The following is a 22,056-nucleotide window of genomic DNA, read 5'->3' as shown; positions in this document are numbered from 1 at the left end:
TAGGTGTATGAATCATGCCCTTTTATTTTCTGTAATTCTGATGCATTGACACATCTGGAGAGACTGCCCCTCCCAGGCATAGTAAATGACCCTCCCAAGGAGCAGGCCTTTCATATGCAAATGAGCCAGTCCAGCGCCCAGGCTCCCTACTGCATCCTCCATTAGGCTCTTACCCACAGGGTCAATATTCTCTTGCCTTCATCACCCCCAGGGCCAGGAAACAGACAAGCTGGGGCGTCCCCTACACCCCCGAGACCCCTGATATTATTCTGGAAGCGAGCCAATCCTAAACCTGCTTGCCCTGCCTCACCTTTCCTTCCCATGGAAAACACGACACAGATTCTTGCCCACATTTACCCCCTTGCTCCCTCTGTCTCCTGACTGACCCTGGCCTTTCCCAGTAAGGTGCCTCACAATGTGGCACATCCTTGCCTCTCTGGATCTGTGACTTTTCATGGCAACCATCTCCTGACCTGCTGACCTCACCATACCTGAATACTAATAAAACTTACATTTTAAAACAATAGGTCACTGGGCCGAGGTCTTAATATGTGCTTGTAAGTTTCCATGTTTGTCAACTCTGAATCCCCGCCCCTCTATCTGGGTTCCTAGTTCTAGGCACAAGTGTCAGATGACACTCAACCCAGTGGCTCTGATATGACTCCCAGTGTTTCCTAATGCCAAATGCCTGAATGGTTCTTCTGGTGCTCAGGGCATACCAACACCAGTACGGCCCTGATGAGCTGTTTATGGCTACAGAAAATACAACCTGTTAGCCAATATTTGGTCTGCCTGACACTGTCTCGTGCCAGAGATCCAGGTCAGCTCCAAGTTCTGGCTCATTGCTATTTATGCAGCATTCCCAGGAGTTCCGTGGATGAGTGCCTGCATGCGTGTATACGTACCCACGTTCATATACACACCCGTACACTTGCATATATCTTTCTTAAAGTAATTCTGCTGTATGTAAACATGTAAAATCAATATCAAGGAAACTATGGAAAATCAATATCAGATTTTGGACTACCATATTTGCATATCTTAGAAAATAATTTTATAATATATGTGTGTGTATACACACACGTACTCATTGGCAGATAACAACGGTAATTATACTTTGGCAAAGGAAAAAAATCTGTTAAATACAAATTTCATGTTGATTACATTAAGCATTACATTTTGCTTGAACTATAAGACAAATGTAAATATTACACTTTCCCAGCAGCCTGAGAGCTGATTTCACAATTGAGAATTAATGTGGTGTTTGTTCCAGAAGTTTCATTTATATTTTTACAGATTTTGTTAGATAATAGTAGATTTCCTTGATGCAGAATTTATATTTTTTATTGAGAAAAAACTGTAAATAGCACACATGTACAGTTTATATAAGTATGCTTAAATAATGTAAAAACATGATGACATATCTTTCAAACAAATGTGGCACAGCTTATTTTATTTAGCTGTGTATAGATGCGGTATCAACCCACCCCAGTTTCCTTCATGCAAGAAAACAGAACATGGTAAAAAGTCTGACTCAAAAGGGAAGGAGCTTTAGCACTAAGGTTATGGAAAGATTCTACTAAAATTGTTCTGTGATATTTCCCATCCCCCAGGGACCTAGGCTATGTCCTATATTAAGGATTGCTTCATTAAATCTATGAAAGTTTGCCTGCCGGAGTTGACTTGTTCTTTAAGCTGCCTTTAATCACCTTTCCTTCCCTCATCCCAAAGCTTCTGTGGCCTGCACATATAATCTACAAATGAAAATATACTATTTTACAAATGAAATATTCATCATCGTTTCAAAATAAAACTAAATTCAAATTCCTCAAATGGATCCTTTAAAATTCAACAGTCTCTAAATATGAGTAAACCCAAATACTGGGTTTAATTCATAACGCTAACTTAGAGAAATGAACAGCATTTGTGTCTTCTTGCAGATTTACCAATAATTACCTAACATAAAATTCTGTTAAGGAATCATGTAACTCGTTCCTCTAGCTCTCAATATACTTTAAAATGATGATTGTATATAGGGATTTACACTGAATAGATTCTATTTCCCAAGTGAAGATTTACATTAAATGACAAAAAATTAGATGAACTTATTTTCTTACCAACATAAAACGTAATGAATATTCTATTGATTGAGATATAAGACTAGCCAGCTTAATATCAAACATCAATAGAAAGCAAATGCAGCTAATGAATTTTGCAGTAAACACAGTAATAATAAAAGATAGTTTTGACTATTTTCTTGAAAAGAGTCCTTGTCAGTAAATAGAGATCTCAGTTGTATTCCTGTCGGCTCGTGAACTGAACAGTTTTTGTTCATTTGGTTTTATTCCAACCATCCTAGATGGCAAAAGTGTTTGGACTGACCATGCAGTTAAAATGGCTAAATGATAACATTGACTGTGGCTCTGTCCAGCATTTTCTAGAAAAACATGGCCTCCACAGAGGCAAACTTGTCACCACAAAAGCATGGATCTGAAAGCTTCCCCACACTCATACAACCATATCTTCTTAAGCATTTATTTATATCTTGTCTACTTCAAAACGGACTTGAGACAATTATATCAAAGAGAAAAAATCCTAGAAAGAAAGAAAAAGCAAACTAGCAAATAATTTTTGTATCTTTCACATTAAACTTCAGAATGATTGAAATGGCATGCTGCTCCAAAACATGTACGATTTCCACTATTTTCAGTCTACAATGACTGTGTCCTTCAAAGTAACATTAACAAAATGACAGGTTTATTTCTGGCAGCATACGGAGAATATTTACCAGCAAACTGTTCCCACTGAGTGAGAAACTTAAATTACCCAGTTGTTCTTTAAAAATTTTCCAGTGAAAATATTCCTTCCTTCATACATGTATGAGACTTTTAACCTCCAGGCAGACTGCTCTTCAGCTTAGAGGGAAAAATGCCAAGTCAGGAGAAGAATGCATTGATGAATTTGAACTGGATTATATTTATTTCTTTATAGGCTGGTAAAGAAGTGAAATTAGGACCACACAACCCTTCATGCATTGAGTACTTACTATGTGTTAGATTCAGTGCCAAAGGCTTTAAGATAAGATCTCATTGGATCCCCAGAGACGATCTATTATTCTGTTTTTACAGACAAAGATTTTTTTGGAGAGCAAAAGTTTACACTTTTGATTAATTCCAATATATGCATGTTTTTATTGTGTAGTTCATTTGTGTATGTCATTTTAAAGAAATCTTTGTCTAAACCATGGTCACAACAATTTTCTCATACTATTCTCTATAAGTTTTATAGTTTTAGGCTCCATATTTAAGTCTATGATTCATTTAATTAATTTTTAATGGCATGATATAAGGGTAGGATAGAAATTGATTATTTTTCCTTTTTCATTTTTGCATATCGTTTCTTAATTGTTCCAACACCGTTTGTTGAAAACATTATCCTTTCCCCATTGAATTGGAGAGAGCCTTTGTTGAAAATCAATTGACTGTGTATATGTGGTCTTCTATTACAAGTTTTAGACAAAATACCCCTCCTGCCAATCATCCTAAAAAAAAAAAAAAATTTGGTGGAAAGAATTTTTGAGGATAAAGTCCCTTTCCTATGAAGACTAGAAGTTTAGCACAAGTCTGTGGTGGGGATATAAACCCAGAAAGACAGAAATGGTCCCTCCCTGCCTTCCATTTTATTGGAAGAGACAGAGAATAACAATTAAATACAGTTTTAAAATTACACATTTGAGTAACTGCATGGAGAAATTCATTAAGTCACTGTGATCTAGAATAACAAGAGGATCTTTTAAAGAGTTAGAATTTAAGCTCAGATTTAAAAGAGAAGAGGGAACTATATTGCTCAATTCCCACCAGTTTAGAACTGGATGAGTTCTCTTGGTACAAAATTGTGTTTACTCCTGTGTGTGTGTGTGTGTGTATGTGTGTGTGGGAATAATATGGATGAAAATATAATATGAATTGGGTTCAGGAATGAATTCCAACAAACAAAAAACCCTTGGCAGTCAGGAAAGTGAAAGAAAATATAACAAGGAGTAACAAAAAGTGTATATATTTGGGAAAAATCTTATGCAAATTAGGTAGGAATGGTATGGAGAATACTATATCAGCAATTTATAGGATAAGAGAAAAGATCATGTCTTGATGAAGACTGAACACTCAGAAATATGAGAACTCTCAAGCCATCTCCTTTAACTAAAGAAATAGCTCACATCAGCTGGCTTGTTAAGAGGAAAGAGGCACAAATGTGAAATCTATCTCTAGGGATGAATAAAAATATCAAACTACTGTTTTCATTTACATAAGACAATAAGGAATTCCTTTTAATACTTACTGACAACTGTGACATTTTAGTCATTGACAAAATATACTGTGTAGGTTGTATTTTGTTAAAGAGATTTAATTTCAGATGCAATTTTGTTAAACAGATGTAATTTCAAATATAAAATTAAAAGGAGACTTGAAAGAAATGGAGCAAGAATATTCAGAAAAATTTATATTTATTAAGAGTAATTTTTTTAAAGTGCTTTTTGTGATTTTGGTTCAGAAGATGTTAGAAAAGGAAAATAAAACAAAATGATTTTTCTCCAGTTAAGGGAAATTAACAGGAGGAACTTCTCAATGATAGATCTTTTCTCTCCCCGAAATTTGCAGGTATTCCAAATTTTTACCAAAAAAAAAAATCCAAAATAAAATTCAAAGATATAACTACCATTGATAAACCTGTATCTATCAATTGTGCATTCATTCAACTGACATCTTTTTAGAGTCTACTGAATGCCAGGTGCTGTACTTAAAGGTGTATGTAATCTACTATTTTTATCTCTATTTTTAGAAGCAAAGCCAAACAAAAAATCCAGCAACACTAACTGCAACAACAAAACACAAAACTACAATTAACTTCAATAAAATGCATTGGAAATAGCATACACAGAAATGACCACATGGCTGAAATTGCTAGAGCATAAAAGGAGATAAAAAAATTAATCAATGACATTTACAAAATAGCTATGAATCAGTATGTCCTTTGTTTCTTACTTCTCGTCTATCAAAAGAGTTTGGTGGTTTCCTTAAAAAAAAAAAATACACTTAACATATGATCCAGCAATTTGACCTCTATGCATCTATCCAAGATGATGAAAACAAGTCCTTGTTAAGACTTGTACTTGAATGTTCATAACAGCTTTATTCACAATCACAAAAAAATGGAAATAACTGGTGATTGGATAAACAAATACAATAAAATACTATTCAAAAATAAAAGGGAACATATCACTGATACACTCAATAACATGGATGAATCTCAAAAGTATTTTGCTAATTAAAAGAAATCATACACAGAAGACTAAGTACTCTGAGTCTATCTCCAGGAAGTTCTAGAAAAGACACAACTACAGTGTCTGAAAATAGATCAATGGTTGCCAGGGGTCAGAGGGAGCTGGAGAAGGGGATTGATGAGAAAGGGGCACAGGAGGACTTTCAGGGTGATGGGAAGGTTTCCAGTCATGCTTGTGGTGGTGGCTACATGACCGAATACATTTGCCAAAACTCATCAAACTACATCCTTAAAATTGTTCAGTTTTATGATTTAGTAAATTATACTTCAATAAGTCTAACAAAAAAAATTAATAGTACAGGAGTTTGCTGCAGAGTTCAGATACCAATTTAATTTTTCAGATAATAATTCAGGTACAGAATTACTTTATTTTTTTACTTTTACATTTTTTTTTTTTTTTTTTTGCGGTACGCAGGCCTCTCACTGTTGTGGCCTCTTCCGTTGCGGAGCACAGGCTCCGGACGCGCAGGCTCAGCAGCCATCATGGCTCACGGGGCCAGCCGCTCCGTGGCATGTGGGATCTTCCCGGACTGTGGCACAAACCCGTGTTCCCTGCATTGGCAGGCGGACTCTCAACCACTACGCCACCAGGGAAGCCCCAGAATTACTTTTTTAACTTTAAAATTACAAGCATATTATTTTCACCCCAAATATATATTCCAGAGAAATACAGCTTAATGCATTCTGAGTAAAATGCTGTCATTTGTGTGAACATAAGCATGATCATCTCTACTGTCCTAGGATATTTCCTTTGTGGATATATCGTCTAGTCAGGCAGCTACTGCCAAAGAAAGGAAGGGAATATAAAAGTTAACACAGCTTCTTTCAGCAATATAGAATACAGGGGGGAAAATATTAGCAAGAGTAGGTGTCAGTTCCCTTGAAGTAACGTGGCTCAGATTTATAGCGCAGCTTTAACACAGGAAGAGATGGATATGAGTACACTGACCACCCAGGAACCAGATAGACTCACCCCCAGGCAGGGTGAAGGTCAGCAGCAGAGTCACAGGTGAGGACAAGAAAGGTGGTGGAGGATTCTGTGATGATGTGGGAGGATGAGGACCAATAATGAGGATGGTGAGAAGACTGGTGAGATAACTTCAGGAATGAGATTTAAACAAACAAACAAACAAACAAACAAAAACTTTGCAACAGGAACTTAACAGTCTCTTCAACTAATATCACTGGTGTCCAACTCTTGATGGGTCTGTTCAAAGACCTGGCGTCTCTAGGTTTCTATCTTTAGAGGTCAAGGTCTTGCTCATGACGTCGTGAAAGAAAGAACTATCCTCATCTATGTTAGGGAGAGTCAATCTATCTTTCTCCACCTCTTCATTTGAGGAGGATTCCACTGTGGAAAGCAACCAGCCATCCCAAGAAACTTATGAAATAAGATAGACCAATCCTATCTGAGGATTTTGCTACTAGCCCACTGCCTTGAGAATTTTATTTGAATCACACTCAAGATCCTAGATACAATACAAAAGTTCTAAACAGTCAAAATGGACCTCACAACAATCCAATCATGAATCATTAGTAGCCCTTAGACCAGTCCCTGGCATCCCCTCTCAACCAGAGACATTGTTTTTTGTTATAGACACAATTCTGAGAAGGTCAGTCATCTCTGACCAGGGCTGCAAATGACCAGGGGCTTAGAGTCATTGACACTTAGAGCAAGAAGCATTGGGTAATATCAAGAAGTGAGAAAAAATATGAGTACACAGCCAAAATCTAGTAATACAGTTGAAGACAAAGAACATCCAGATACTCTAAAACATATATTTTTTAATATTCTGCTGTACATTCTGCAGTACAGAATGGTATTATCAGCCACTTTAAAAGACTGAATACAAAGTACTAGGTATATCAGATACCTAATGTGAAATAAACTTTGAGGCCCTAATGGAAACAAAACCCAACTAAAATCTAAGAAAGCATTGGTTAGGAAGTTTTCCCATTGCAAGCACAGAAAAAGGACACTTTTCTTCCACCCAAGCCTTTTGTTCCCCCAAACACTCAGTAATGTTTACCTCTTATTCCATTTGATTGCATATTTCAGGCCGATTGCTTGTCGTGGCCTCCTGATTACCTCGCTTAAAGTTTTTAATTGCATTGTATTAAAAGTGAACACTATAGCATGTGTGATATTTAGTAATTAGGTAAAAACTAAAATATAAGCTTACAGGTAAGACATTTACATAATTCACTGAGATTGTATAAAACACTATCATATTAGGAATGTACACATTGCTAATTACAAAATTATATTCCATCAACCACCACAAACTGAAGAGTCAGGGTATTTAAGCCACTTAACAAGTTGTTAAGTAATTGGGTCTTGGAACGTGTTTGCAGTTTTGCTAGACACTCTGACTTTGTCTCTGGTGGCTGCCACTGTGTAATTAATGTTCTCTTTTTAGAGAAGCAAAGACAGCAAGATTAGCACTACCTTTGATAGAAGAAGCCATGACACCCATAGCCACACACAAAAATACAGTCATTTGTGCTTTTTATAAAATGAAATACTTGCTCTAGACTATGCAATAAGTTTTATATGTAAATAGGAAAGTAAAAACATACGAAGAGTTTTACACACACACACATACACAAATTACCCATTGGTGTTTTAATCTAAAAGTCATGCAAAATTGTTCTTCTTTCTCCTTACTTGGTGTGCTGGAGGATCTTTCACTATTTCTGCTAAGCCAGGAACCTGTTTCATCTATTTTTAGCTGCCAGGTAGAGAATAGATGGTGAATAAAATTTGAGTTAATTTTCAGAGGTGTTTGGAAAGCATTTGAAAAATTACTGGTGGTCTCTAGGCTCCAAAATTGGGTCACGAAGCACAAGTCCCATAATACAGATCTTTTGTCTTTTTGATAGATGTATGAGCACTGGAAGAACTAGGGAATTCTGTGAAAACAATGTTTCTGGACTTTAGTCAAGCATCTGAGAAGTCTGTTCACAGTATCCTGGAATGCCCTTCTAACTCTCATCATTCCTGGTCATTCTTTAAGACCTATCCAGATGTGGCCAACTCTGCAAAGCAGACCCTAGTTAATCCAGGTAGAGTCACCAGCAGCTGTTCACTGGTTCCTTAGAACAGATGTTCTCTATGGTGTCATTTTATCAGGTGTGCATCACAGTGCTTTTAATAATTTGTTTTAACACCAGCCTCCTCTACTAGAATATGACTCATAATATAATATAATGTTTGGCCTGCATTAAGGTTTCAAAAATATTTGTAGAGAGCTGTAGCTGAAGTCCTTCAGACAACATCTTAAAAATTTACTAGAGTAACACTAGATATAGACTGATACTTAATGACAACATGGAAACAGTATCTACTATTTCAAATGACAGAGAGTTATCTTACAGTATCCGAATGACTTTCTTATTAACTTGTGATTTGGCTAAGGATAGCTATTACTTGGAAGACAGAAAGAATTCGATGAATTTTCACGATGCTGGAACAATGGGTTAAAGATTAAAAGGTAGAATTTAATCAGGATAAATGAAAAAGTCCTAATCTCAAGTTAAAATATTTTATGGTCCAGGATCAAGACACTGAAGCTTAATACATAACATGCATAGAAGAATACAAATTAGTGGCAAACAGTCCTAGAGCACCTCTTCTTCATCACTTTAAGTGCTAAGCATTTTACAGGTATCACTCAGCTCAATCCTCTAACATTACAAGGTAGTAATATCAGAATCTGTAAGTAAAAGATGAGGCAGCTGAAACTGGGAGGAGGGCTTAGGTAACCTACCGATGGCCACACAAATAGTGTGTGACACAACATAGAGTGAGATCCTTGGTTCTCCAGGTCCAAAGCCCATGCTCTTAATCCACATGCTACACTGATTCTCAATGAAGTCTAAGTGTGACTTGGCCCCTTAAAATATTATAACTTTAAGCTGTGCTAATAGATGTACTATGTCCAGACTAAGAAGGGTGATTGTTCTTCTCCACTTTTTGTACATTATAAAATTATGGTTGTCCAAATTACAGCATTTCCAGGATGGTAAAGTATCCAAAAAAACAAAAAATGGTTACAACTTTTGAGAAGACTTGGAAGGACATGACCGCCATCTTGAAATATCTGAAGAACTGTCCTTTGCCAGTTGGACTTTTCCTTTTTGGCCTGACTCCAGAAGGTGGGACAAGAGCCAGTTGGAAAAACCACTTAGCAATTACAAGTGCCCCCAAATAGAACAGGCTAATTTGTGAAATGGGAAATTCCTCTACATAGGAGAGTGCTCATTTGGAAGGTGCATGATGCAAGTTCAGGGAGCCAAACCAGGCCAGCCGATTTGACCAGGTGACCCCAGAGATGCCTCGCCACCCTAAGTATCTGTAATTATATATTCACCAATCACCTAGTTAGCAGAACTGATGAAAATGTTATGATTCAAAAACTAAGTTCCGAGTCAGTATTTTTGAAAAATGCATATCAAGTATTTATTTGAATTACTGAACATGGCTATACTCTCATTGCCTAACCCAGAAAAGGGGGAAAAAACCTCATATATGAGTCAATAAGCCTGAAGCCAATAAAAATACAGAAGGAGATGGGACAGATCTGTTTGGTGCACATTGTAACAGCTGTTCTCCACGGGTGGTATAAGGACTCCAGGCATCTCTTTAAAATTCTCCAGGATGCTCACATCACTAAGAGTGATATAGTATTTATGTGGAAATAATATTTCTACCTCTAAAACAGAACAGTTTGAACTTAAAAAACAAAACAAACAAACAAACAAAAACCCCCCAAAAAACTAGCAGCCATTAAGGGAGATCATGACATAGTGACCAAGAGCTGAGTAACACCACTGGCTTTTTTGCCCTTTTACAGTGTTATCCATTTTTTGTTTTATTTGAAGGCACATTTTGTTTATATCTGACCACTTGTTCAATTTCTTTTTAAATGTAGAGTCAGTCTCCAGATCAAATATGCTATGATATGTCCTACTTTAATGTTTGAAAAAACAAAGCTAATTAAATTAATGGAAAGTTAAACTACCTTATTGTTTTTTATTTTTTTATTTTTTTTGCGGTACGCGGGCCTCTCACTGTTGTGGCCTCTCCTGTTGTGGAGCACAGGCTCTGGACGCGCAGGCTCAGCAGCCATGGCTCACGGGTCCAGCCACCCCATGGCATGTGGGATCCTCCCGGACCGGGGCACGAACCCGTGTCCCCTGCATCGGCAGGCAGACTCTCAACAACTGCACCACCAGGGAAGCCCAAACTACCTTATTTTTTATAGAAGAAAATGTAGAAATGTATCTGCATATTTTCCCCCAGGTTAAACTCTTATTGTTGGTCTATGAAAGGTCACTCTATTTTTTTTTGTATGTTTGTTTTTGTGTTTGTATGTGTTTGCTTTGATCATCCTCCTCTTCATCTTCTATCCTCAGTGCAATCCCTATTCTCTCATAGTAACTCACCCAAGTTTATTTAACATACATTCTTCTAATTCATTCTCCATATGGTTATCTATTTATATGTGTATCTTTGAAAAAGACACATTGTGTCTTTTAATTCTGTTTGCCTTTTTTTTCACCTAACATTATGCTTCTGAGTCCTTGTGCCTGTATAGAGACAACTCATTACTTGAGGTCGATGCTGAGTTCTCCATGCACTGCTTTTTCATTCCTTGAGGCATCTCTCTTGCTCTTTACTACCCAAAATGCTGTGATGGGTGCCTGCAATGCATGGCTCCTTGTGAGCTAAGAGAATGTTCCTGGTAACATCCACCAGGGTGGACAGGACACTGGACAACATGCAGACCGAATTTCACCAAGTTCAATCCCACTGGCTCTGGAGGGGCTGATCAGCACACATGCCAACCAGGACTGCAGGTGGGATTCTGTTTTCCCTGTTCTTGACAGCACTTGATATCATCTGCCTTTTTCCAAACTGACTGGTATAAAGAGTTAATCTTTTTATTAAATTGCATACACAAATTACTAAGAAGAGGTTTTGGTTTCTACTTTGGCAACCTGTCCAGCTAAATGCTTTTGCCCATTTTTCCACTAGGATAAGCGCTCCTTTATAAAATTTATTTCTATTGCTTCCTTATATATTATAGGCATTAATTCTCTGCTGGTAAATAAACATGCCTTCTCCCAACCTCTCAGATGTAAGAGATTTCATACATCTCTTAAATTACTTCTCCATGCTCTCTTCCACTGAATAGAAATACTAATTCTAATATAGTCTTATAATATCAATTGTTTTCCCTTATGACTTTTGCTTTATAGGGAAAAAAAAGGCTGTTCAAGAAAGCTTTTCCTGGGCTTCTCTGGTGGCGCAGTGGTTGAGAGTCCGCCTGCCAATGCAGGGGACATGGGTTCGTGTCCTGGTCCGGGAGGATTCCACATGCCACGTAGCAGCTGGGCCTGTGGGCCATGGCCGCTGAGTCTGCGCGTCTGGAGCCTGTGCTATGCAACGGGAGAGGCCACGACAGTGAGAGGCCCGCTTACCGCAAAAAAAAAAAAAAAAAAAAAAAAAGCTTTTCTTATCCTGATGTCATTAAAACATCCTCCATATTTTATTCTACACATTTTATAGGGTTTACTTTTCACATTTAGGTATTTATTTATTTATTTATTTATTTATTTATTTATTTATTTATTTTACTTATTTTTTTGGCCACACCACACAGCTTATGGGATTTTAGTTCCCTGACCAGGGATCACATTTAGGTCTCTAAAAGATCAGAAGTTTTATACTCTCTTCCCATTGTAAGAGAAGTTTCCTTGCAAGTTATACTATTTTTATTATGTATCACGTTTGCATATATTCATGAGTGTCCTTTCTGAACTCCTATGAATCAAAGATCTGTTTTTCTTTTCCTGAACAAGCATACACAGACTTTATTACTATGAAACTTTTCTTATTACACGGTAAAAAAAAAAAGCCCTTACTATTTTAATATACTGAAGATAAGATACTTAATTTTAAAAAGTTCCATTCTATATTCTACAATATTGAATAAAAACATTAAGTTCTTGATAATATTCATACTAGATTAAGGGACACACTGTTAAGTTATCACAAAGACATCCACATATTTTCATTCATAAGGACTCTTCACCATATTTCCTGTGAAGTATAAACATTTAGTTTTAATATAAGGGAAAGTTTTATAAGGTTTGAGGTTTCTTTACAACTAAAATCTGATGCCAAGACGTGGTTTTCACATTTCTAAAATAAAATGAATGGACATGATGATGTTGAAGTTCTGTTTAAGCTCTAAATTTTTTATGAGCCTATAAAAATCACCCAAATAGAAATTTCAGTGAAAAAGGTAATCTATCTCTATTTCAGGAAAAGTCTCCTAGAAGGTAGGATTTCTCAGGCATTCACCTTCATGCCTTGTCTCAAACATAAGATCATATCTAGACCAACTGAGGGTATAGAAACCTCCTTCGTTCCAAAGTAGGTTGATTAAAAATTAAATAGTGAAAACAACACAGAACTATGAAAATTTATGTTAAATTAATACTTACTAATGTAACATGATTCAAGACTGAAGATGAGCAATTTAATAAAACAAGAGATAAAAGGATTAGACGTACCTCATCAAACCAAATCTGTATTTCTAAAATGGTATTGTACAAATATGTTCTTATGAATCAAATTTACATAGAGACAAAAAGGCACCTTTCTATGTCTAAACATTATAGAACATTTATTGAAATATTTCTTTGTGAGATCTCAGGGGGAAATAGTACATCATTTTAATACATATCATTATTTCAAAAATATGATATGTAATATCACTTAATACTGGTGACTTATAATTACGCCAGTTTTCACCTCAGACAAAATTGAGTTTCTTCAGCTATTTTAGAGGAAATCTATAGTAACTTTCAAAAATGTAAGACGTTTTATTTAGGGGCATTAAAATAACTATTTCATTATCACAATTTTAAAATGAGGCAACATTACACACTCTCCAGAATGGCTGAAATAAAGATAGACAATAACAAATGCTGCTTGGGATGTGGAAACACTATAACATTCATACATGGCTGGTTGGAATGTAAAATGATACAGCCACTTTGAAAAAGTTTGGTAGTTTCTTAAAAGTTAAACATAAACTCATCATACCCAGAAATTATACTCCTAAGGATACATCCACGAAAAATGAAAATTTATGTCTTCATAAAGACTTGGATGTAAATGCTCATAGAAGTATTATTCCAAATGGCTCAACACTGGAAACAATACCAAAGTTCACCAACTGGGAAATGGGTAAACAAAATGTGGAATATCAACACAATGGAATACTATTCAGCAGTTAACAGGAATGAACTACTGATGCATGCTAAAACATGCATGACTCTCAAAACCATTATGAAAAATGAAAGAAGCCAAAGGCAAAAGATGATATATTTAGGATGCCATTTTAATATGAAATGTTTACAAAAGGCAAAGCTATAGAGTCAGAAAGCAGATTAGTAGTTGCCTGAAGCTGAGATTGGGAACAGGGATTAACTGGAAAAGGACATAGAAGTTTTTTAGGGTAAGGGAGATTCTAAAACTGGACTGTGGTAGGGAAGCCCTTCCAAGAATGGGGGTGTGACAAACATCAGGAACCCTTTCTCCAATGAAACAAACTGGTAAGAATGATTGTTTTTAAAAAAACAAGCAACCATTTAAAGCCTCTGGATATTATCTTAAGGGCATGTAACAAAGGGAGAAATTTTTACATAAGACAGTCAACTAAATATTGGTTTGAAGAGAACCTGTGGCATTGGAACCATTGCAGACTCCCCTCCTTGCCCTTAAATGGAATGGAAACTCTACTCTGTGTGGCTAGGCCAAGAAGACAGGGTTCCCTCTCTCACCACCTCCGAGTCTAGGACTGTAGTTTCTTCTCAGGAAGGGCAAACTACCAGCATTACTTATCTATCCCCTGCAGCTCCATCTTGCAGAAGCTCTATTTCTGGCAATGTGACCGAGAGGTCTGGAGCACTCTTCCTCCGCCCAGACCAATGTGTATGAGGAAAGCTCTATCCCAGCTGCAGCAAGCTGGCTCTGATTGGTCTCGCCCCGTCTTGCTTGTAAGGAGATGGTTCTGTCCTGGGAGAGGAAAGCTGAGACCAGGAATTATCATCCCAGCTCAGCACTCTGCTCATAGAGCAGGAGTGTCACTCCAAAGAAGTGGGCCACTGTCCTGGTCCCACCTCCAGAGCAGTGGGGCAGATGTTCTGCAGAAAGGGAGGTGTAAGAAAGAACAGACAGGGCTTCCCTGGTGGCACAGTGGTTGAGAGTCCATCTGCCGATGCAGGGGACACAGGTTCGTGTCCCGGTCCTGGAAGATCCCACATGCCGTGGAGCGGCTAGGCCCATGAGCCATGGCCACTGAGCCTGCACATCCAGAGCCTGTGCTCTGCAATGGGAGAGGCCACAACAGTGAGAGGCCCGTGTATCGCAAAAAAAAAAAAGAAAGAAAGAACAGAGAGCACCAGTCCTCTCCCTGATGGGATTGAATGTATTAGAAACAGAGCACAGGGAAGTTCAAGCCTAAGGGTATACTGAAAACAAAGATGATCTTGGTGATAGGCATTTAAGAGAAAGCTAGCAGCTCCATGATAGCAATAAATGAAGTGGCAGACCAGCTAGAAGTTTACCAGAGAGAATCCAAGAAACAGACAGCTATGCAGACAGCTCCTGGGGATGGAGCAAATCTCAAAGACTCAGGAGATCAAGGAAAGAGACAGGGAAAGACAGCCTGGCTAAACCAAAGTCAACCATGGAGTGAAGGAAGGCAGTAAGGGAGACTGTGTGCATGTTAAGGGTGTACCCTCTGAGGAGCAACATCAGGTGATGACCAGGGAAAACAGACCTCACTGAACTAGTCCACCAAAGTCACTAAAAAATTAAGGAAGCAAACAATGGAAACAACAAGCCCAGGCATGCGTGTCAGGGGAGGAATTGAATCAGTATTTACAATTGCTGCAATGTATTAATACTATCTATATTATCTAAAATGTCAAGGTTTCAACCAAAATGTGGTGAGACGTACAAAGAAGTAGGAAAGCAGGACCCATAAAAAGGACAAAAAAAAAAAGAGACATATGAAACTGTTGTTGAAAGGGGCCCAGATGGTAGATTTAGCAGACAAAGGTTTCCAAGCAGCTGTTGCAAACATGTCCACAGAACTAAAGGAAACCAGATGAGACCTGCAAGATGGCGGAGGAGTAAGATGTGGAGATCACCTTCCTCCCCACAAATACGTCAAGAATACACTTACATATGGAACTGCGCCTTCAGGACAACTACTGAATGCTGGTAGGGGACCTTAGAGTTCTAAAAAGGTGAGAAGATCCCCACATAACTGGGTAGGGGAAAAGAAAAAGAAAAAACAGAGACAAAGGAATCAGGATGGGATCTGCCCCTCTGGGAGGGAGCTGTGAAGGAGGAAAGGTTTCCACACACTAGGAAGTGCCTTTGTGGGCGGAGACTGCGGGTGGCGGAGGGGGAAAGCTTCGGAGCCACGGAGGAGAGCGTAGCAACAGGGGTGTGGAGGGCAAAGCAGAGAGTTTCCTGCACAAAGGATCGGTGCCGACCAGCACTCACCAGACTGAGAGGCTTGTCTGCTCTCCCGCCGGGGCGGGCGGAGGCTGGGAGCCGAGGCTCGGGTTTCGGAGGTCAGATCCCAGGGAGAGGAATGGCATTGGCTGCGTGAACACAGCCTGAAGGGGGCTAGTGTGCCACAGCTAGCTGGGAGGGAGTCAGGGAAAAAACCTGGGCCTTCCAGAGAGGCAGGAGACCTTTGTTGCAGGATGCACAAGGACAGGCGCGCGCCTGCCATAATAGCTTCCCGCTCCATGCGCTCACAGACTGCAGGGCAATGCCTACGTGAGCGCGACCACGAGCTGCGGCTGTGATCTCGGACCCCAGAGGCTGCCACTGCTGCCTCCAAGGGCCCTGTGTGGAAGGCAGGTCCCTGCCCACACCTTCCCAGAAGCCCGTGCAGCCAGCCACGGCTGAGGGTCCCACGCACCAGGGCCAAATTTCCGGAGAGAACTCGCGATGCACCTCAGGCTCTTTCAACTTCACGCTGGCCTCTGCCCCACGCAGGCACTCCCCGCACATCCCAATTATGACTGCCATTTCCTTCCCTCCCCCCAGGCCTGAGGGAGCAAGTGAGCCCTAATCAGCCGCTGCTTTCGCCTCCTCTTGCCTGGGCAGGGAACATAGGCCTGAGGGCTGCGCACAGGCAGGGGCGGGGCAGAAACCAAAGCTGAACCCCAGGGGAAGTGCGAACAAAGAAGAGAAAGAGAAATATCCCTGTGCAGCTGCAGGAGCTTCGGATTAAATGCCCGCAATCGGCTGGGTAAACCCCGCATCCGTGGAACACCTGAACAGAAAACAAGTGTGCCCACAATTGAGGCTGGGGACATTGGGGGAACTGTGGGCTTTGGGGGACAGGACATGCAGGACTAAGGCCAGGTCAGAGTCTGAACTGGCCCCACAGAGCCCACAGCAGGTGCAGGGACCTACCCAGAAGGACTGGAGGGCTTCCTCGGGAGTCAGCGACTGCCTGTGGCTCACTGTGGCGGCCAGGACACTGAGGACGATATTGCTCCCTTTTTTTTTTTTTTTTTGGTTCTGTTGTTCTTTTTTAGTATTATTTTACTTTTACTTTTTTATTTACTTTTCATGCTTTTATTTATTTATTTATTTATTTTTGTGGTATGCGGGCCTCTCACGGGTGTGGCCTTTCCCATTGCAGAGCACAGGCTTCTGGACGCGCAGGCTCAGCAGCCATGGCTCACGGGCCCAGCCGCTCTGCAGCATGTGGGATTCTCCTGAACCGGGGCACGAACCTGTGTCCCCTGCATCGGCAGGCGGACTCTCAACCACTGCACCACCGGGGAAGCCCCCATGCTTTTATTTTTAATATATATTTTATTTTATTTACTTTCCTAATTCTACTGCACTTTTTCATTATACTGTGTTTTTTCCTTGTGTTTGATTTTTTCCCTTGTTTTGATCTGTTTTCACTTTATTTTTAACTATATTTTATATTTTTTATTTTTACTGTTGTATTTTTTTGTATTTTTTCCTTTTGTTTTCGTCTTTCTTTTGTCTTCACATTTTTCTTTGATCGTGTTTGTGTATTAGTTTTATGCTTTCATTGCCATTTTTAGTTTGCTTTCTGCATTTGATTTGTTTCTGGTTTTATTTTTTGTTACTTTAGTTTTTAGCATTTGTTTTCATTTTTGGATTTGTTTATTGGTTTGGTTACTCTCTTCTTTGTTTTCTCTTTTTTTTTCTTTTTGTAAGTGCATGTGTGTATGTTTCTTTGTGTGATTCTGTCTGTTTAGTTTTGCTTTAACCACTTCTGTTGGGGTTTTGTCTGTTCGTCTGTTTGGGTTCTTTTGTTTTGTTTTATTTTTTCTTATTACTTTTCTTCCATGATGTGCGGCTTGCAGGGTCTTGGTGCTCTGGCCCAGGGCCAGGCCTGAGCCTCTGAGGTGGGAAAGGACAGTCCAGGACATCAGACCACTAGAGAACTCCTGGCCCCATGCAATATCAATCGGTGAGAGATCTCCCAAAGGTCGCCGTCTCAACACTAACACCCGGCTCCACCAACAGCCAACAAGCTGCAGTGCTGGACGCCTCATGCCAAACAACTAGCAAGACAGGAACACAACCCCACCTGTTAGCAGACAGGCTACCTAAAGTCATACCAAGCTCACAGTCACCCCAAAACACACCACTGGATGCAGCCCTGCCCATCAGAGGAACAAGATCCAGCTCTACCCATCAGAACGCAGGCTCCAGTCCCCTCCACCAGGAAGCCTACACAAGCCACAGGACAAACCTCACCCAATGGGGAAATACAACAGAAGTAAGAGGAACTATGACCCTGCAGCCTGCAGAAAGGAGACCCCAAACACAGTAAGTTAAACAAAATGAGAAGACAGAGAAATATGCAGCAGATGAAGGAGTGAGGTAAAAACCAACAAGACCAACAAATGAAGAGGAGACAAGCAGTTTACCTGAAACAGAATTCAGAGTAATGATAGTAGGGATGATCCAAAATCTCAGAAATAGAATGGAGAAAATACAAGAAATGCTTAAAAAGGACCTAGAAGAACTTAAGAGCAAACAAACAGTGATGGACAACCCAATAACTGGAAAAAAAAAAAAAAAACTCTAGAAGGAATCAATAGCAGAATAACTGAGGCAGAAGAATGGATAAGTGAGCTGAAATATAGAATGGTGGAAGTAACTGCCACAGAGCAGGATAAAGAAAAAAGAATAAAATGAATTGAGGACAGTCTCAGAGACCTCTGGGACAACATTAAATGCACCAACATTCGAATTATAGGGGTCCCAGAAGAAGAATAGAAAAAGAAAGGGTCTGAGAAAATATCTGAAGGGATTATAGTCAAAAACTTCCCTAACATGGGGAAGGAAATCGTCAATCAAGCCCAGGAAGTGCAGAGAGTCCCATACAGGATAAACCCAAGGAGAAACACACCAAGACACATACGAATCAAACTATTAAAAGTTAAATACAAAGAAAAAATATTAAAAGCAGCAAGGGAAAAGTAACAAATAACATACAAGGAAATTCCCATAAGGTTATCAGCTGATTTTTCAGCAGAAACTCTGCAAGCCAGAAGTGAGTGAAAATATTTATGCACCCAACAGGAGCACCTCAATACATAAGGCAAATGCTAACAGCCATGAAAGGGGAAATCGACAGTAATACAATAACAGTAGGGGACTTTAACACCCCACTTACACCAATGGACAGATTACCCAAAATGAAAATAAATAAGGAAACACAAGCTTTAAATGGCACATTAGACCAGATGGACTTAATTGATACTTGTAGGACTTTCCATCCAAAAAAGGACAGAATACACTTTCTTCTCAAGTGCACACGGAACATTCTCCAGGATAGAACACAGCCTGGGTCACAAATTATGCCTAGGTAAATTTAAGAAAATTGAAATCATATCAAGCACCTTTTCTGACCACAGCAATATGAGACTAGATATCAATTACAGGGAAAAAAACTGTAAAAATTACGAACACATGGAGGCTAAACAACACGCTACTAAATAACCAAGAGATCGCTGAAGAAATAAAAGAGGAAATCAAAAAATACCTAGATGTCTTTGTCTGGTTTTGGCACCACTATTTATAATAGCCAGAACATGGAAGCAACCTAAATGTCCATCAACAGATGGATGGATAAAGAAGATGTGGCACATATATACAATGGAATATTACTCAGCCATAAAAAGAAACAAAATTGAGTTATTTGTAGTGAGGTATATGGACCTAGAGTCTGTCACACAGAATGAAGTAAGTCAGAAAGAGAAAAACAAATACCGTATGCTAACGCATAAATATGGAATCTAGAAAAATGGTACTGATGAGCCTAGTGGTAGGGCAGGAATAAAGATGCAGATGTTGAGAATGGACTTGAGGACACAGCGGGGAAGGGGAGGCTGGGACATAGTGAGAGAGTAACACTGACATACATACCCTACCAAATGTAAAACGGATGGCTGGTTGGAAGCTGCTGCATTGCACAGGGAGATCAGTTCGGTGTTTTGTGACCATCTAGAGGGGTGGGAGGGAGGTTCAAGAGGGAGGGGATATGGGGATATGTGTATGAATATAGCTGATTCACTCTGTTGTACAGGAGAAACTAACACAATATTGTGAAGCAATTATACTCCAGTAAAGATGTATAAAGAAAGAAGAGAACTAAAGGAAAACATTTAAAGAATACAAGGAATGTATGAACAATGACTAATCAAACACAGAATATCAATAAGAACCAAGTGACAATTCTGGAGTTGAAAAGTACAATAACTGAAATGAAAAATTTACTAGAGGGGATCCATGGTAGATCTGAGCTGGCAATAGAAAGATGCAGTAAACTCGAAGATGGACCAATAGAAAGTATGCAACCTGAAGATCAGAGAAAATAATAAAAAAAAAGAACAAAATTGAACAGAACTCAGAGAAATGTGGAACACCATTATGTATCCTATGATACATGTAAAAGGACAAGAGAGATAGAAACAGAAAAACATCAAATAAATAATAATTGTGAACCTCCCAAATTCAATGGAAAACATTAATCTATACACCCAAGAAGTCCAATAAACTTCAAGTAGAATAAACACAGAGATTCACATCCAGACACACCATGGTTAAAATGTTAAAAAAAAAAGTCAATGAGAAATCTTGAAAGCAGCAAAAGAAAAATGACTCCTCATTTCAAGGGAATACCAATAAAATTCACAGTTTACTTCTCACCTGAAACAATGGACACAAGAAAGCAGTGGGATGAAATATTCAAAGTATTGAAAGGAAAATAAACTGTCAGCCAAGAATCTTATATTCAGCAAAACCATCTTTCAGAAATGAAGGTGAGATAAATAAATTCTTAAATAAACCAAAAAAGAGATTATTGCTAGCACACTCATCTTATGGGAAGTAGTAAGGAAAGTTCTTCAGGCTGAAAGTATATGACACCAGACATTAATTCAAATTAACATGAAAAAACAAAGAGCACCATTCAAAGTAATTACGTACTTAGTGTAAATGTTTATTTCTTCCCCTTTCTTCTCTTAACTGATTTTAATAACAACTGCATAAAATAATATGTGTATATCATTATAGTATTGTTCCTGTCATATATATAAATATATTTGACAAAAGTGGCACAAAGGAAGTAAATGGGAAAAAAGCATCATTAGAGTAAGGAATGACACCAGATGATAAATATGCAGAAACAAATGAAGAGAATTATTTATTTTTATTTTTTTATTTTTTTTGCGGTACGTGGGCCTCTCACTGTTGTGGCCTCTCCCGTTGCGGAGCACAGGCTCTGGACGCGCAGGCTCAGCAGCCATGGCTCACAGGCCTAGCCGCTCCGCGGCATATGGCATCTTCCCGGACCGGGGCACAAACCTGTGTCCCTTGCATCGGCTGGCAGACTCTCATCCACTGCGCCACCAGGGAAGACCGAGAATTATTTTTTAAAAATTCTGTAAATACATTCTTGCTCTCTTTTCCTCTCTGTTTCTTTTAAAGACATAAAGTTATACAAAGAATAATTATAAAAATACGTTTTTGGTTTTGTAATGGAACACAGGTATTTGTCATAATATAACAATAAAAGCACAAAAAAAGTGGGAAGAAGGAAATAAGCTATATGAGGATAACTTTTCCATAGCTCCCTGGAATTAATTTAGTATAAATCTGGTAAGTTAATACGTATATTTAGGCCCTAAAGCAACCACAGTTGGCCCTCTGTATCCATGGATTCCACATCAGTAGATTCAACCAACTGGACTGAAAATATTTCGGAAAAAAATTCCAGAAAGTTCCCAAAGCAAAACTTGAATTTGCTGTGCACTGGTAATCATTTACATAGTATTTACATTGTATAAGGTATTGTAAGTAACCTAGAGATGACAAAGTGTATGGGAGGATGTTCATAGGCTATATGCAAGTCCCATTTTACATGAGGGACTTGAACATCTGAGAATTTTGGTATCCTGGAACCAATCCCTTGTGGAACAACTGCACAAGAAAATCACTAAAAAATGTAGTAAAAAAAGTATTAAAAGATTTAAAATATTATACTAGAAAACATTCACTCAATGCAGGAGAAAACAAGAAAGATAGAGGAACCAAAAAAGACATGAGACATA

General features: G+C 38.8%; 1 protein-coding gene across 2 annotated transcripts in view; it reads right to left on the bottom strand.

The window, feature by feature from the left end:
- Positions 1-22,056, bottom strand: part of CTNND2 (catenin delta 2) — a gene marked incomplete at both ends in the record, with an annotated part of 950,049 nt that overhangs the window by 670,250 nt on the left and 257,743 nt on the right. The gene's annotated exons all lie outside the window — the stretch shown is intronic.

This window comes from Hyperoodon ampullatus, assembly GCF_949752795.1.
Source record: "Hyperoodon ampullatus genome assembly, chromosome: 4".
Lineage (NCBI taxonomy): Eukaryota > Metazoa > Chordata > Mammalia > Artiodactyla > Ziphiidae > Hyperoodon > Hyperoodon ampullatus.
Note: the sequence above shows the minus strand (reverse complement) of the source record. Positions and strands in the feature narration are given on the sequence as shown.